Genomic DNA, 15,591 nt, shown 5'->3' with positions numbered 1-15,591 from the left:
TGTTTTTTGTGACCTGGCACCTAGTTTATATATCTGAATTTCTAGCACTTCTTCCTGTGTTCTTATGTCATTGATTTTTTTATTTAGAATAATGTTTAACTGAAAAACAGATGCAGCCATATTCCATTAAAAACAGAACAGTTTTTAGCTGCAGATTGACAGTGTCTTAGCGTAGTATGCGTATGCGAAGACTTGAAGAAGTTTTAATATTTTATAGCAGTGGATAACTAAAAACCCAAACCTGCTGTCTTGTTTCTATGGTAACAAATATTGAAGCATGTCTAGCCAACACTGATTTTCCTGCCTTAATTTTTGTGTTAATGATTTTCTAGAGCTTCAAACTGTTGAATCCTTTAAAAACAAAAACATAATTATGAATTCCTTAAGATCAATGCTCCAACATTAAATTCCATATTTTAACAGATTTAACAGAAATATTTCTTTGTTCAAGGGAAAGACTTAATAAGCAATGGGATGTGGAGACTCTTATTAGGCAATTGGATGAAATTCCTGGGAAGCATTTCGGGTCGACATTGTGTTTTGTATTGCAGAATTGGCATTGAGTGGGAAGGGTTGGATTTCAATTATTATAAAACAGAGTTGCCGTGGCAGGATTCTAGGAAGAATGTCAGAACCGTCTCTGAGATGGGATGTCCTCCAGATGGTGTTGGCTTGGGTGTTTCATGCCTTAACTAAGGCTTAGCTGAAATTTGTGGCTTAGCTCGAAGCTGCGGCCCACCGCTCAGCCACTGGTGAAGTTGCAAACCCAAATGTTTGAAGGCAATTCTCATTGCTGAATTCCACATCACGGGGCAGCTGCACTCCCCACTGTACTGTAACCTTTTGTCTGCCTTAGGCATGCATTTTCTGTAGGGTTTTCAAGACAATTTAAAGCACACATCCTCATGCACTTACGGCACTTGTGTAGGGGTGTACATTGTCTCTGTGTACTTTGTGATTTGGAAGAGGTTTTCACATTGTGAAATTGCATTTTGCCCATAACAAGGCATCTCAAGTAGAATAAGGAGCTTCTTAAAGCCCTTGGTTGCTCTGTGGACTTGGGTGCCCCTCATTTGCATTATAGTGACCCAAGCTGACTCAGACAATTATTTCCCCCAGGGCATTTCAATTAAACAATGTGTTTGTTTTTCACGTGGGCCTGTCTCTTCCCCTATGCGGGTCCATTTCTTATCTTGTGTAAGTCAATGGAGATATCTCTCCTATCCCCTGCCCCACCCCCTGGGAAAGAGGCTGTATTTTCAAAAAAATATGGTGCAGGCAGAAGCCCACCTCCTACCAGCTACCCTTAAGGTAGCAGAGTCTTGCTTGGCGGATGATCTTTCTCTCACTCCTAGGGTTCCATGTTCTTTCCCCCACCCAAATACCTTGCATCTGGTTACAATTTAATAGGCTCAATCCACTCTGGAGGTGTTCCTATGTCTGCAAATTCTATCTGCTTATGTGAAAAAGAACAACAACAACTAAACTAGATTCCCCATTATAGTGACTGCGAGGAAAACCAGAGCTTCCTTTAAATATGAATTGGAAAGACACAAAGTGGCTATGAAATGCACATACATTTTCCTTAATGTGATACTTACGTGAGCTCCTGCCCAACTCCATCACTATAATATCCCACATAAAGCAGCTCGTGGCTACACTTAACATTCACCTGTTTTAATCAAGTAAAGCTAATATGCTACAGTGATGAAATGCATTGCATGCTAATAATTAAATTACACACATTTAAGAAATATAGAAGATACTAATGTAATGGTAGGGTGTAGTTGGCTCAGGAATATGTAGCTTTGTGGGCAGTGGTAATTATACGTGCCACATGTTCATTACCATAATGGAATACTAAGATGAGGGAATTTCAGCCAGTGAAGTACTAAGTAATAAGTAAAAAGCGTTGGGAATGCAGAGGGAAAAAGGGCCATGTGAATGCAGGAAAAGGGAACTGTGCCACATCACCCATGATGTCATACACATCTCCAAATAGATGTGAGGCAAATGGTGTTTTTCACAGCAGTTATAATGGCCAGCAAACTAGCTGCAGTGTGTATGTAATGTTATTTTGTAAAATATTGTGACCGGGCCCTGGAGAAAAATGTAAATTTTCGCACCAAAGACTTGAAGAACTTGGGGAAAAACCTGTGGATTCTGCATGAGGTATCAACAGTACAATGGTCGTGTTTGGACATAACGTTAAAGTAGTTTTATTTTAGCAATATATTGAACAATTCAGGATCTGGCTTGCTGATAGGCAAAGAAGTCACAGCTTGTTTCTACCTAGGGTTGGGTTTCATATCCTTCTGCCTTCTCTAAAAACATCTGGCTGCTATCCTGAAGGCATTTGCAGCAATTGAGGACTGGGCTGGCCGATCAGAAGGTTGGCGGTTCGAATCCCCGCGATGGGGTGAGCTCTCATTGCTTGGTCTCTGCTCCTGCCAACCTAGCAGTTTGAAAGCACATCAAAGTGCAAGTAGATAAATAGGTACCGCTCTGGCGGCAAGGTGAACAGCATTTCCGTGCGCTGCTCTGGTTCGCCAGAAGCGGCTTAGTCATGCAGGCCACATGACCCGGAAGCTGTACTCCGGCTCCCTCAGCCAATAAAGCGAGATGAGCCCCGCAACCCCAGAGTCGTCCGCGACTGGACCTAATGGTCAGGGGTCCCTTTACCTTTATAGCTTCACTATTATAACCAGTTCCCTTGCCATTGGTAATTGCTGAACATACTCCACCAAATCTGGCTATTGTGATTTCTTAACCCTTTTCTCCCAACCCTCTTGGAGCAAAGATTGCAAAAACTTGTTTACTTTTCGACTCCGTGGCCTCTCTCTCTCTCTCTCTCCCTCCCTCCGCCCCCCCCTTTTTACTTCATTGAAGTTGGTAACATCATTGGAGTTTCACCTCAGAGAAACTTTTCTTTTATATGGGAGTTAAGTCTATGGTTGGTATGAAAAAAGTCGCAGATTCAGTATTTAGCTGAAAAGATATCTAGCACTACTAGTAGTAGTGCTAGGAAAAACTTCTGAAAGTTGGAAAGCTGCTGCCAATCGAAAGAGAAAAAGAGGAAGCATCTAAGGATGATGTGCAGAAAGAGAAATGAATCTCACAGATACCCAACATGTTTCAGCCATAAATACAATAAAATAACACTATATAATTTCCCCCCACTCGTTTTCTGACTCCTTACAATTGTTATTATAATGCATTCTAAGTTTTAAATTTTTTAAATGTGTGGTTGAGTCATTGTATAATAAATGTTAATATTGTCATTTTAGATAAGCCATTGACGAAGGTATGTTTAGCCAAAATGATTTAGGCACATTTTAAAAAATAAAGAACACATCCCATTGTTAGCCTTTGTTCCAATCAGGAGAGACAGTACTGTTGTCTATCTCAGTGTAAAGCAACTTCATTATTTTCATTTCCAGCCCAGAATAAGAGTGGGACAGCTTCGGAACTGTGACTCTCATTCACTTCTTTTTAACTTGAAAGCGAACCACAATCACACAGATAATTGTCTAGCAGATAATTGTTTTTACACCAGTTCTTATCCCTATGTTCAAGTAAGGATGCCTGAGGAATTTGCATTCTTATTTCCAGTGTGAATTAATCTGATCTTTCCCACACTGATGTGTGGATTGGACCAGCCAATCCTTATTTAAATGGTATTTCATGAAATTTTTAATCCAGATTTTTTGCAAATAAATGTGGAACGGGATAGAACAGATTTGTGAATGAACACATGCAAGAATGGCATGGACTGGACCTATCCTTCCCTACCTGCAAGTATAACCATTTTAGCGGTGTAGATTTCCTTCTGGATCCACCATGTAACTCTAAGAGATGAATTTTGCCCTAAGCATTTTATTTTAAGGAGAAGCGTTGCATCTCTAGAGCATTTTATTTCCTACAGTAGCTACCGTCTCAAGTTTTCCTTTTCTCTCCCCCACTCTGAAGACTCAAGAACAACAAAAGGCTTTTCTTATTGCTGTGTTTAGAGGTCTAGTAACAAAGGTTGTTGAGGTTCTTTTCTTCTGTATTTTTACGCTTCATATAATTTAAAATTAATAGGTCCACCCTTCATCTTGAGAACTCTTTTCAGCGGATATTTCCTAGTTTTTCCCATGACGTTTTGGCCTATTTCTTCAGATGACTGTGTAGTGTAAAAGAGGTTATTGTTTGCTGCCTGAGAACAAGTATGTGCAAGTATGTTAGTCTGGTTGGTACAGGATTTCAAGACTGGGTGGTATTTGACTCAGGGGCAGAGTTTGGACATGTGGGTTCATTTTAACCCCAGGCACTTCTTTTTGTCACTATGCTGCATATTTCCTGGGTCTATAGAATCAAAGGTGCATTGGTTTGGAAAGTTGTTTAATTGTATTAATATTTGATACAGGAAAAATAAGTAATTTGTGTCTCTCCTTGCCGTGTGGGCTCATGGTGGTAACAACATATGATTCTACGATGGCCCTAAATACCGATCTCAGAGGCCCTCTTCACTCTCTACTGCTGGTCATGTTGTGCGGATGCCTGATGATCGTCTTTCAAAGCAACTACTCTATTCTGAACTTAAAAATGGAAAGCGTAATGCTGGTGGTCAACAAAAGAGGTTTAAAGACTGTCTCAAGGCAAATCTAAAAAAATGTAGTATAAACACTGACAACTGGGGAACACTGGCTTGCGAGCGTTCCAGTTGGAGAACATCCTTTACCAAAGGTGTCATGGGCTTTGAAGACACTCGAACTCAGGACGCAAGGGAGAAACGTGCTAAGAGGAAGGCACACTTGGCAAATCCACACCATGATCAGCTCCCGCCCAGAAACCAATGTCCCCACTGGAAGGACGTGTGGATCCACAATTGGCCTCCACAATCACTTACGGACTCATTTTTAAAACTGTGTTTATGGAAGACAATCTTACTCGGGTATGAGTGATAGCCAAAGAAGAAGACCATTGAGGTACATCAGGGCCCTTTTCAGCTTCTGCTCTTGATGCCTTCAAACAGACCTTGAAAACGTTGATTTTGGCTTCCTTTATGTTTAGCTGATCCTAGTTTTTGTTTTTGTTTGTTGCATCATATCGTTTGCTATCAGGGGAACCTCCAGCCTATGGGCCAAATTTGGCCTGCCAGGGATTAAATTTATCCAGTTAGGCCATTTCCCCAAATTCATGTCTACGTGCTCTGCATCTGACATATGTGGGGCATATAGACATGTAGGCTAACAGTGCACAAATGAAGTTTGCTCCTGACAGTCCATTGGCAAGGGAAAGCAGGTTTTGTCTCTACCACCCATCAGTTGATGGGAGGTAAAACTGAAGCTTTGGACTCTTTGCAAATACTCCATGGTGCTTTGAAATCCTGACTTTGGAACTTCAAAGTGTCTAATCACATGATGTCATTTGGCCCATGAGGCTAGAATCTGATAAGGATCTGGCCTGTAGCACAAAAAAGAAGGTTCCCCACCTCTGTTGGATGTCAATGTGTTACATACAGTTTCCCTTCAGGATTTCCTGATATATAAAATGCATGTGCTATAGTGTTTTTGTCTGGCAATTCATCTTTTTTGTATTAGCATTGTTTTAGCTTGGAGAGCTCCAAGGTTTAACCCTCCACAGATTGCTGGGCTATAATATCCACAATCCTTGACTGTTGGCTGGATCTACTGCGTAGTCAAAAAACATCTGGAGGGCCATATGACCCCCATCCAGGGTTAGTGAATGATATTTTACCCCCTACAGACTAATTAAAACATGTCCACTGCAGCTCTACCTGATGGTACAGTGCTAGTGTTTTGCCTGCAATTTCCGTTTGGACGAATAGAGAATAGTTTTCAAAAATGAGTGAAAAATAGATGCATTCTGTGCTATAATATTGTGTATATCTTTAGGTTTTGTACGTAATGCTAGGTACAGATGAACCTTAATGGACGAGTCTTTACTGTATTCCTCCCGTTATTAAGACAGTGTCATACAGCTTTCTTACTGCTAGGTAATATCAGCTTCATTGTAGAGGCTGATCACTGGTGAAAGAACTAGGTTGTACAGCATACTCTTCAGCTTCAGATAACCATTAGAGGAATATAGTAGACCTCAGGAATATAGATGTGGGCCACCGCTGCCTGCCTGATCAGAAGATATTGCTGAGGAATGATTTTGTGGTACAGTAATTTGGAAACCCAACACACCTTTTAGTGGGAAGTTAAAATTCCTGGAGTGCAAACATGCTGCAAACACCATAGTAATGTTTTGCTTGTATCGTGTATTAAAAGAGTTTAGTGCAGGACATAAGAGTAGACATTGTCAGGTTTTGGAATACAACTCTCATGAATGTGACCAATGGTCAGGAATGGTGGGAGTCATAGTCAAACATTTTGAGGACACCACACATTGACTGCCCTTGGTTTAGAGCAGGCATGGCCAGACTTGGCCCTCCAGCTGTTTTGGGACTACAACTCCCATCATCCCTAGCTAACAGGACCCAGTGGTCAGGGGTGATGGGAATTGTAGTCCCAAAACAGCTGGAGGGCCAAGTTTGGCCATGCCTGGTTTAGTGTGTAGGCATTTGAATAGAAATGATATGACTGAACCCATCTTGGTGCCCAAGAAACTAGTATCAGTGGGAGGGAGGTACTTCTGAGACACTCAACTAGGATCTAGATGGAAAAAAAATAAGTGGGGCTGCTGTTTCCTTGGCTGACAGCTGTAATGCTACCGCTACAGCCACGCATCAGTCACCACCCCTTATGAATTGTGCTTGCTGCCCATCCGAAAATCATTTCCATGCACAAGAAATTGACTTAATAAGCTTGAATATTTGAACATGTGGTATTGAGTCCAAGGGTATTTTTACTTGAATACTGTGTGCGCGGCTGACTACATTTCAAGCTTTTAAGAGTAGCAAGTACAAAATTTGCTGAGCATTCCAATTTGCTTTCATCAGCGAATGTTTGGTTGCGATTGAAATAATACCAGGCTAACAAAAGGGATAGTCATTGTTCCTCCTAAAGTAGCCATTACACAGGGCTATACTGCTTGGAGAAGTGAACATTTCTACAATAGGCAAAGGGTAGCTTCAAAACACACAAGCAATCCTTTTGACCCATCTGATTTTATTTGATTGGGATGTTTGTGTGTGTTCGGTTGCTGTTTAATTATTACACCCTCAGTCCAGCTTTGAAGTTGTCAGAATGTAGTGACGCTCACTTCTGTCAGGGTTTTGTTTGTTTTTGTTTTTGTTTTGTTTTTAAACTCATTTCCAAGAAAGCAGTGTGTGTACAGAGGGTGCCACGGCAATGCCTGGATCGGTTGAGACTGCACCCTATTTTTAACATGCTGTATCAAGTGTCAGTGCTGCCAGGTTTAAATCCCTGTGTGTGTGTGTGTGTGTGTGTGTGTGTGTGTGTGGTGTATGTATGCACTTGATCCCTCCGAGAACTCTTGTACAAACAGGAATGCCTCTCTATGCCTTGTTTACAGTACAGCAGTGCATTCTTGAATAATTATAGTAAAAAGACCTTGGCGGGATACTCTGTGAGCTAAAGTTTACTTTCAGACTGGTGAATGAGAGAAAATCTTTGCTGGGAAGGGTTTTTTTTAAAGGAAGTTTTGTGTGTGTGTGTGTGTGTTTTATAAAGCAGACATAGAAAGGAACATGTGGCTCTGGAGGGAAATACTCCGTGCTTTACAGTTGCTTGTGTGGATGGGAACCAGATGGTAAGCTGGGATACCCGCTCGGATATCTGAGGAGCCAAACATATGGTTAATAGTTAGGAGAAATAGCTTTCAGAGCCAGGGCTTTGCTGACTGCTTCACGTTACAGATTGCTACAGTGTGTCATTACATTGCCAAGCTAAGTGCTTAATACCCACTGTGGGCTCTGGGCACCCACTTGCACAAACGACTTTCAGCTCTTTACTGGCACAAAGTAAGAAACTGATGTCATATGCAGCTTCAGAAATGCCACTTTCCTCCTCCCTGCTCTGTCTGCTGCGGCGAAGCTGTAGAGTGCTTCTTCTTCCTCTCTGTCTCCCTTCCTTTCTCTTTCTCTTTTTTACAAGCTGAGTCCCAATGCCAATCAGTTTTCTTGTTGTTCTGCATGTGCTTGTGCATTTTTCTGTGCTCCATATATTACCAGCATGTCATATTTTTTTAATAACCGGAAGCTTAGCCTGGATTGCAGCGTTGCCCTTACTTGCCCACCATTTGAAGTTCCTGTTTTGGAAGCTTTTGGGGGGTAAAACCATGGCCCCATGTTATCTAAGGAACTGCTGAGCTCATTCATCTGCTTTTCATGGCCCGCTTCCTTTTATTTTTAGCCAAATCCGTCAGGCCTGACAGGCGGGTAATTTGAGCCAGAGAAAGGGCAAAGCTCCAGGTCTCTTCCACAAAGCAATTCTTCCCTCCCTCCCTCCTGGGAAGGCTCCAAACTTGGCCTGCTTGAGGCAGATGGATTTGTTGAGTCATGTGAGATCATTTACACAAAAACACAGCGAGGCAGTGAAGGGGGGGAGGTGGAAAAGAAGTGTGGGGGAGTGGGAAGAGGGGGGTTAGCCGAGGAGGAGATGTGGGTGGGTGGGAGAGTGTGCATTGCTGTTGACTCTGCTGGCGAGTGTAGGAAATCTTCAGTGAAGCAGCTAGACAGTGGAATGCAGCAGATTTATTCTTGTATAAGGTAATGTCTAGTTTACAGTATAGGGTGGAGACACGGCAAAGGGATTCGCTTAAAATTAAAGCCACAACGCGTCCATCCAAGTGGAGCGGGGAGGCTGTTCCCTTCGACTAGTGGGTCACGGTAGCAGTCCAACCACTTGACAGGATTGCGTATTTTGAAGCAGAGAATGCCTCTCGCAGTTCGGAAAACCCTGCCTGTGTGATGCAATAGGGAGTTTGCTTTGTCTTGACTCCAGCATGACTGTGGTGTGGGGGATGGGGGTGGTGGTGGAAGGAAGAGCTGGAATGCAACGTGAGCAACATGGGCAGGTCCTTCCAGAAATTATTTAACAAGACAGCTAAGGGTGGGGAAACCAGTCAGCATTTCAGTACACTGAATCTGCATAGAGCAGCAGTCATGGCAGGACGGAGAGCCGGGGGTGGGGGGTGGGTGTTCCCCCGCACCCCACCCCACTCCTGAAAAATAGATGGGTGGTTTTGGTGGTGGTCTTCATGACTTAGCGTATCTACATTTACATTCCAAATGGTGGGTTTGGAAAACTGATTTGAAAGGTTTGGTGGTGGGTGGAAGGGGGGGGGGTGAGAATGCCATTGTAATAAAGCAGACTTGGAAGTACAATTTCAAATTTGATCAGAACACTTTGTTTTAATGTTTCATATGAGGTATGTATGAGGAAAATTGGGGATTTTAAAATTATGTGGATCTGCCAGATTCTATAGCTGGAATAGAAGCAAAATATGCAAACTGGGTGGTGTACAATATGCAAGAAGAGTTAGTGGTGTTTTTTTAAGTGCTAATATATTTAAACTAGGAATATTTAAATTTGGTTTTGTTGGGTCCCTTCCCCATTTGCCTTGTACCTATTCTAGTCTCTTTCTTTCTTTCTTTCTTTCTTTCTTTCTTTCTTTCTTTCTTTCTTTCTGGATGCAATATATATATATTTATCTACAGAAACAATTTATTTGTGTGTGTATTGTTGAAACCAATATTCATATTTTGCTTTGAATGATAAAGTAATGTTTTTTTACTTTGAAACAGGATGTTTCAGTAGGTTCTATCTCCTTCCTCCCATATCTTCCTCCTTGTTTCCCCTTCTTCTAAAAATAGGACAGGGGCACCCGGCTAGTTGAATTATAATTCAATCTGTTCTTGATTTATTTTTGACTCAGTGTGCCTATTAATGAAGCTGATACTTCAGACTGTGAGTAGCGGCTCACATGCTGGAATGCTTCTCCACAGACAGAAGGGGAGAAATCCCTGCACATAGAAAACTAGTGTGTCAGGAAGAAGACTAGGATATTCTGTAGAGGAGTATTCCATCATGTAAGCCCTAACTTCACTCTATAGTAACATACCCTCAACATTGGTTTATCACCCCATTAAGAGCTAAGCCATAACAATGTCTCTTTCTTTGGGGATCCAACTACACATTGTACTCAGATACATTCATCATAAGCCCAATATCTTTTTTTCCGAGGAAAAAGTGGCCTTGGAGTAGAGATTTGAAGAGGTGGTGGTGTGCTTGTGTCCACATAATATGTTCAGTCCTTTCTGTTCCCAACCCAAATGACTTCCAAAGCATAATTGCCCTCATAGCAACCAACCGCTTCACATTGGAGGGGGTGGCACACAAAGGCTCTTATGCCCCAACCATACCTATAGTGGAATGTGTGACATGGGTTCTGTTTGTGAATAGTTTTTTAGATCCTACTCCCCCCAAAAGGGGGGGTGAAGGTTTAATGCCTATGTCATACCTAGGATTATACCCTGAAGGCACTTGGTGCAGTTTGCTGACACTGATAAATTTTAGGTCTGGTCAGTGCAGGGATGGAAGACCACGTAGGAAACCACATGTGTGCTGCTTAGGGTTCTGCAATGGAAGATTATGAAAAAAAGGAATGTAGCACATAATACAAAGTTCAGAAACATCAACGTTTGCAGGCATTGTGTTCTGAAGTGTTCTGGTTTTTTAACGTTTTTTTGGAAGCCAAACCTCCAGTGCGGTTGTCGGCTATTGTTTCTGGGGCACCTGCACCAATCAGAAACCGCGTCTTGGTTTTTGAACATTTTGTAAGTCAAAAAGACTTTCGGAATGGATTACGTTCAAGAACCAAGGTATGACTGTAGTGAAATATTAGGAGTATCATCAGCTTTCCTTTGATTTCTAATTTTTGTGTCTCATTCAGACAACCTCATTTTGAACTGCAATGAGTTGATTTTTTTGTGGCATGTTCCGTTTAACTTGTAGCTTGAAAGTGCTATGCACTATGCTGTTAATTCATTTTAAAATTATCTTTTGCTGATACAGTAAGAGACTCTTCAATGCTTTAATGCTTGAAGAATAAGGTAAAGGTAAAGGTACCCCTGCCCTTACGGGCCAGTCTTGACAGACTCTGGGGTTTGTGCGCCCATCTCACATCTATAGGCCGGGGGCCAGCGCTGTCCGGAGACACTTCCGGGTCACGTGGCCAGCGTGACAAAGCTGCATCTGGCGAGCCAGCGCAGCACACGGAACGCCGTTTACCTTCCCGCTGGTAAGCGGTACCTATTTATCTACTTGCACCCGGGGGTGCTTTCGAACTGCTAGGTTGGCAGGCGCTGGGACCGAGCAGCGGGAGCGCACCCCGCCGCGGGGATTCGAACCGCCGACCTTTCGATCGGCAAGCCCTAGGCGCTGAGGCTTTTACCCACAGTGCCACCCGCGTCCCTGCTTGAAGAATACAAGTACATAAATAAGATAGTTTGCGTATCCATAGCAATAAAATTTTGTGTGATATCAAGATAGTCACGAAAAATGCATCTTAATTATAGGTACTGGTAATCTGTGGTACTTGTTATGGAAAACTCACCATATTATGATACAATTTTACAGTTCATTTCAATTAAGCCAGGATAATTGTTGGAAAGGGATGGTTAAACTTGAGGGGAACCTGGTAGATTGACACTAATCTACATAATCAAGGCATTTTGTAGAAAGCTGTGGCTTTCCTGCTTTACTTGCAACTATTTTTATTATTTCTTAAACTTGTATACCACCTCTCATCCGCAGATCCCAGGGCGGTTCACAACATAAAATTACTAAAAACAACAACACAAAATACACAATAAAAATAACAACAGCAACAAGCCAATAATCCCCTACTCCCACAACAAATTTAAAGGGGCATCTGATGTTGAATCAGCTAAAGGCCTATCTAGCAAATGGCTGGTGAGAAGGGAGCACAGTTGAGTCATGCTCTGCCCACCGGTCCAGTTAGCAGATGTTTCTGTATACGAAGTGTTCTTGCAGGATCAGGGTATTTGAATATGAAAGTTAACACCTAGGTTGTTAATCAAGGTAAAACATATGGAATTGAAATACGTATGTTCTCCTTCTTGTAATGATTTCCTCCAGAGGAACATTAGTGATGCTACAAAATGGAGACTTTTTAATGGTGTACTTTAAAGACCCCATATACAAAGGATTTATGTATAAAACATCCATTGTGGTAAATTACTACCTTTTATTATTTAACAAGTAGTAAATATTGCATACAGTGTTGCATACGGTAGTATTGCTGAGTGGGAATCACCTATACCAGGCATAGGCAAACCCGGCCCTCCAGCTGTTTTGGGACTACAACTCCCATCATCCCTAGCTAACAGGACCAGTGGTCAGGGATGATGGGAACTGTAGTCTCAAAACATCTGGAGGGCCGAGTTTGCCTATGCCTGACCTATACTGATGAATTTTCTAGCATGTAGGGGTTTTTTTTGCATTGAAGAGTTAGCTTCAGAAATTGCAAATTACACCTTTTTTATATTATTTGTTTGTGAGGCTTCTTTCATCATTGCAGCTTCCCCCACTCCACCCGCCCCTCCGGTCTGCCCACACAATGTCTTTAATAGAGATAACATTTAAAGAAAAATATAACCCAATTAAAAAGAAATGACTTGGTTAGCAACTCTTAAAGGCTTGTGTTGGTTTTCAGTTGGGGTTGCACATACAGCAGATGAAGGCCCCACTGGAGAGCCTGTGAGAGAGCAAGAAGCAGATGCTTTTGCTCGACTGAAAGACATTTATCTCTTTTAATGAGATAACATCATTAGTGCTGACAAAGTGCTGCAAATCAATACACATAATGGACTGCTTCTATCTTTCAATAGTACATGGATTGTCGTACTTCTGAGCCCTTAGAATCTGCTGAATCACAGATTCAAGCTTGGTCTGTCATTCTAATCATTAGTTTATAACTTCCTAGAATGAGAATATACTTACTTCAGGGAAGGGAGTGCAGAATAAGCAGAAATTAATTTGTACATCTAGAAGGCCCCCCCCCCCCCCCGCCATGAAACAATATTGTATAAGAAGCTGCATATTGCCTGAATGGAGGAAGAATTAAATGAGAATTCTTTTGTGGTTTTAAAAAAGTCCACAGAAAACAGGATGGATCAGGCTTATGACTGAACACATGCAAAAGTGCTGCAGATCCTTCTGCTTGGGCCCTAGAAATTCATCTTCATTTGAAGTCAGTTTTCCTTCCTTCCTTTCTTCCAAGATATCTACGGATTGTCCCTTCTGTCCTTCATTTGCTTTGTTTCAGAACACTGGCTTAATAGCAGCAGCTCCCGGTTAGATATTGACATCACTGGCACTAACATTCAACCATCACAGGTTGAATTGAAAAAGGAGAGGTGACCAGCAAGCACGGTGAAACAAAACATATCTATGTGTATTAGGGGGTGCCATGTTTTTCTTTTTAAACATGGTTTTAGAGGCTATGTATACAGTCATAGGAGGCAGGAACAAGAGCTAGATGAGAAAAAAAGCGGAAATATAAAGTACATCTTAAAGGTTACTAAACCATCAGTCCATCACCTCTTTTCTTCCACAGAATAATTTTTAAAATGTTTCTGTGTGGGTGCACCCAGATGTAGGGTTTTCCTCTAGAATAACTAAACTTTATCTGGTTTTTGGGTAACCACACTGCTTTGCAGTTATATCCCACAGTACAACAATTCTAAATGTGATTACTTTCCAGTTGCACCAGAAATTCTTTTTCTTGTGCTTCCCATACAGTAAGAATGGGGGGGGGGGCTATTGTTTGAAATCATATCATTTTAATTGGGAATCAAACATCCTGGGAATCCAACCGGCTAGCAGTGCTGTGCCTGTATGCTTTCATTGTCATGTCAGACACCCCATTACTGGTCATTCATGCTAATTATGCTCCTGTTTATAAATTGAAAAATAGCTATAGTCCTCCTCCTTATGAGATATATCCTTTAACCCTGGCACAAGATGGCCAAGATCCTACTGAAAAAAATCCTGTAATAGGTGTGCAGTAGCACATACACTTCTCCTTTAAATCAACACCACCTCCTATGCAAGAACACTGGCATGGTTCTGGCACGCAGAGAGTTTTAGCAGACATAAATTTCCACTGAATCACATAGATCTGTTTAGAAAAGTGTGCATTACTGTATTCGCATAGTAGCACAGGGAACTGTTTTGCTTTGTCCTCCTTCAGGGGACTAACGGCTGCTTGCTTCATTCATAAATGATGGGAAGTCTTGGAATCTACTCTTGCAGTGTCTCATTAATCAGGTGAAACTCTTAAGCCTGGACAGTGAGTAGAACAGAGACAGCCATCCTTGATTGCAGGCAGCTAATGGAACTTGGGGAGCATGTTACGGTTATAGAGTGGAATTGGCAGTAATCCATTTTTCTTCATCCTACTTCCTGCCCAAACTCTCATTAATTTCAAGTTCTACATATTGTAATTTGTATAATGGAAATGTGTAAATTGCTATTCGTCCTGTTGTTTCTTGCAGTAAAGAGTTGTGTCAAGGCAATCCTCGCTTTTGATTATCATTTAGGCCACACAGGATAGGAATGTGTATTGAAGGTAATCTGTTAAGGTTTGTAGATGAGTAACTTCTCTAGACTTAATTGCAGGGCTATGGGAACATCTGGGACAAGGGTAGGTGTTCATGGTGCCTTCTGGATGTTGTTGGGATACAACTCCCATCACCCCAAACTATTACCGTATTTTTCGCTCTATAAGACGCACCAGCCTACAAGACACACCTAGTTTTTGGAGGAGGAAAACAAGAAACAAAATATTCTGAATCTCAGAAGCCAGAACAGCAAGAGGGATCGCTGCGCAGTGAAAGCAGCAATCCCTCTTGCTGTTCTGGCTTCTGGGATAGCTGCGCAGCCTGCATTCGCTTCATAAGACGCACACACATTTCCCCTTACTTTTTGGGAGGGAAAAAGTGAGTCTTATAGAGCAAAAAATATGGTAGCTATGTTGGCTGAACTCAACAGCATTTGGTGGGCACCACATTGGCTACTGCCAGTTTAGAGAATGGAAGTCATTCCAGACACATAAGTAAAAAAAGTAAGAACCTAGCAGAACAAGTGCCTTTAAACTAAGGAGTAGAATGTTGGGGTGGATAGATCTGTCTGTTTCTAACCTATGTAAATATTGTATATGTTTCTTCATAAGTCTGTTCCATCTTGTTTCTGCATTATCCTGCAGTTTTTATTTTATTTTTTTTTAAATCGTATTTCATTCTGTAATTTACGGTATGTCAAAATGTATATTGAAATATGTATTTTATTTCAGCACCAAAAGCATTGCTCCCAGTGCTGCTCATGAAGTAAAAATAAAATAAAAATCAATGCAGTTTTGAAATGAGTGGTGAAAATCACTGCAGTTTTGAAAAGCTCATTCTGCCATCTTGATTCAAAATGGCATACAATCATATCCAAACATAGACAGAAACTGGCTTCTTGATCTTAGGAACAGTCATTTGATTCTAATTTCTCAAGAGATGCCCAAATGAATAGTGAACGGGCAGACAACTTTCCCAAAATAAATAGTAGATATGCATTTATAAACATACTTTATCCCCAAACATGC

The 15,591-nt window shown here is 41.5% G+C and overlaps 1 protein-coding gene across 5 annotated transcripts in view; it reads left to right on the top strand.

The window, feature by feature from the left end:
- Window positions 1-15,591, top strand: part of BACH2 (BTB domain and CNC homolog 2) — a 230,420-nt gene that overhangs the window by 108,793 nt on the left and 106,036 nt on the right. Inside the window, exon 1 of one of the 5 annotated variants that reach the window (XM_083497526.1) lies at window positions 8,561-8,683. The exons of the other annotated variants lie outside the window; for them this stretch is intronic. The gene's annotated coding sequence lies outside the window, so the exon portion shown is untranslated. Of the gene's footprint in view, window positions 1-8,560; window positions 8,684-15,591 lie in introns of those variants that run through there. 5 annotated transcript variants of the gene reach the window in all.

Source organism: Podarcis liolepis, assembly GCF_965112155.1.
Source record: "Podarcis liolepis genome assembly, chromosome: 3".
NCBI classification, from domain to species: domain Eukaryota; kingdom Metazoa; phylum Chordata; class Lepidosauria; order Squamata; family Lacertidae; genus Podarcis; species Podarcis liolepis.
This window is presented reverse-complemented; position numbering and strand designations above follow the sequence as displayed.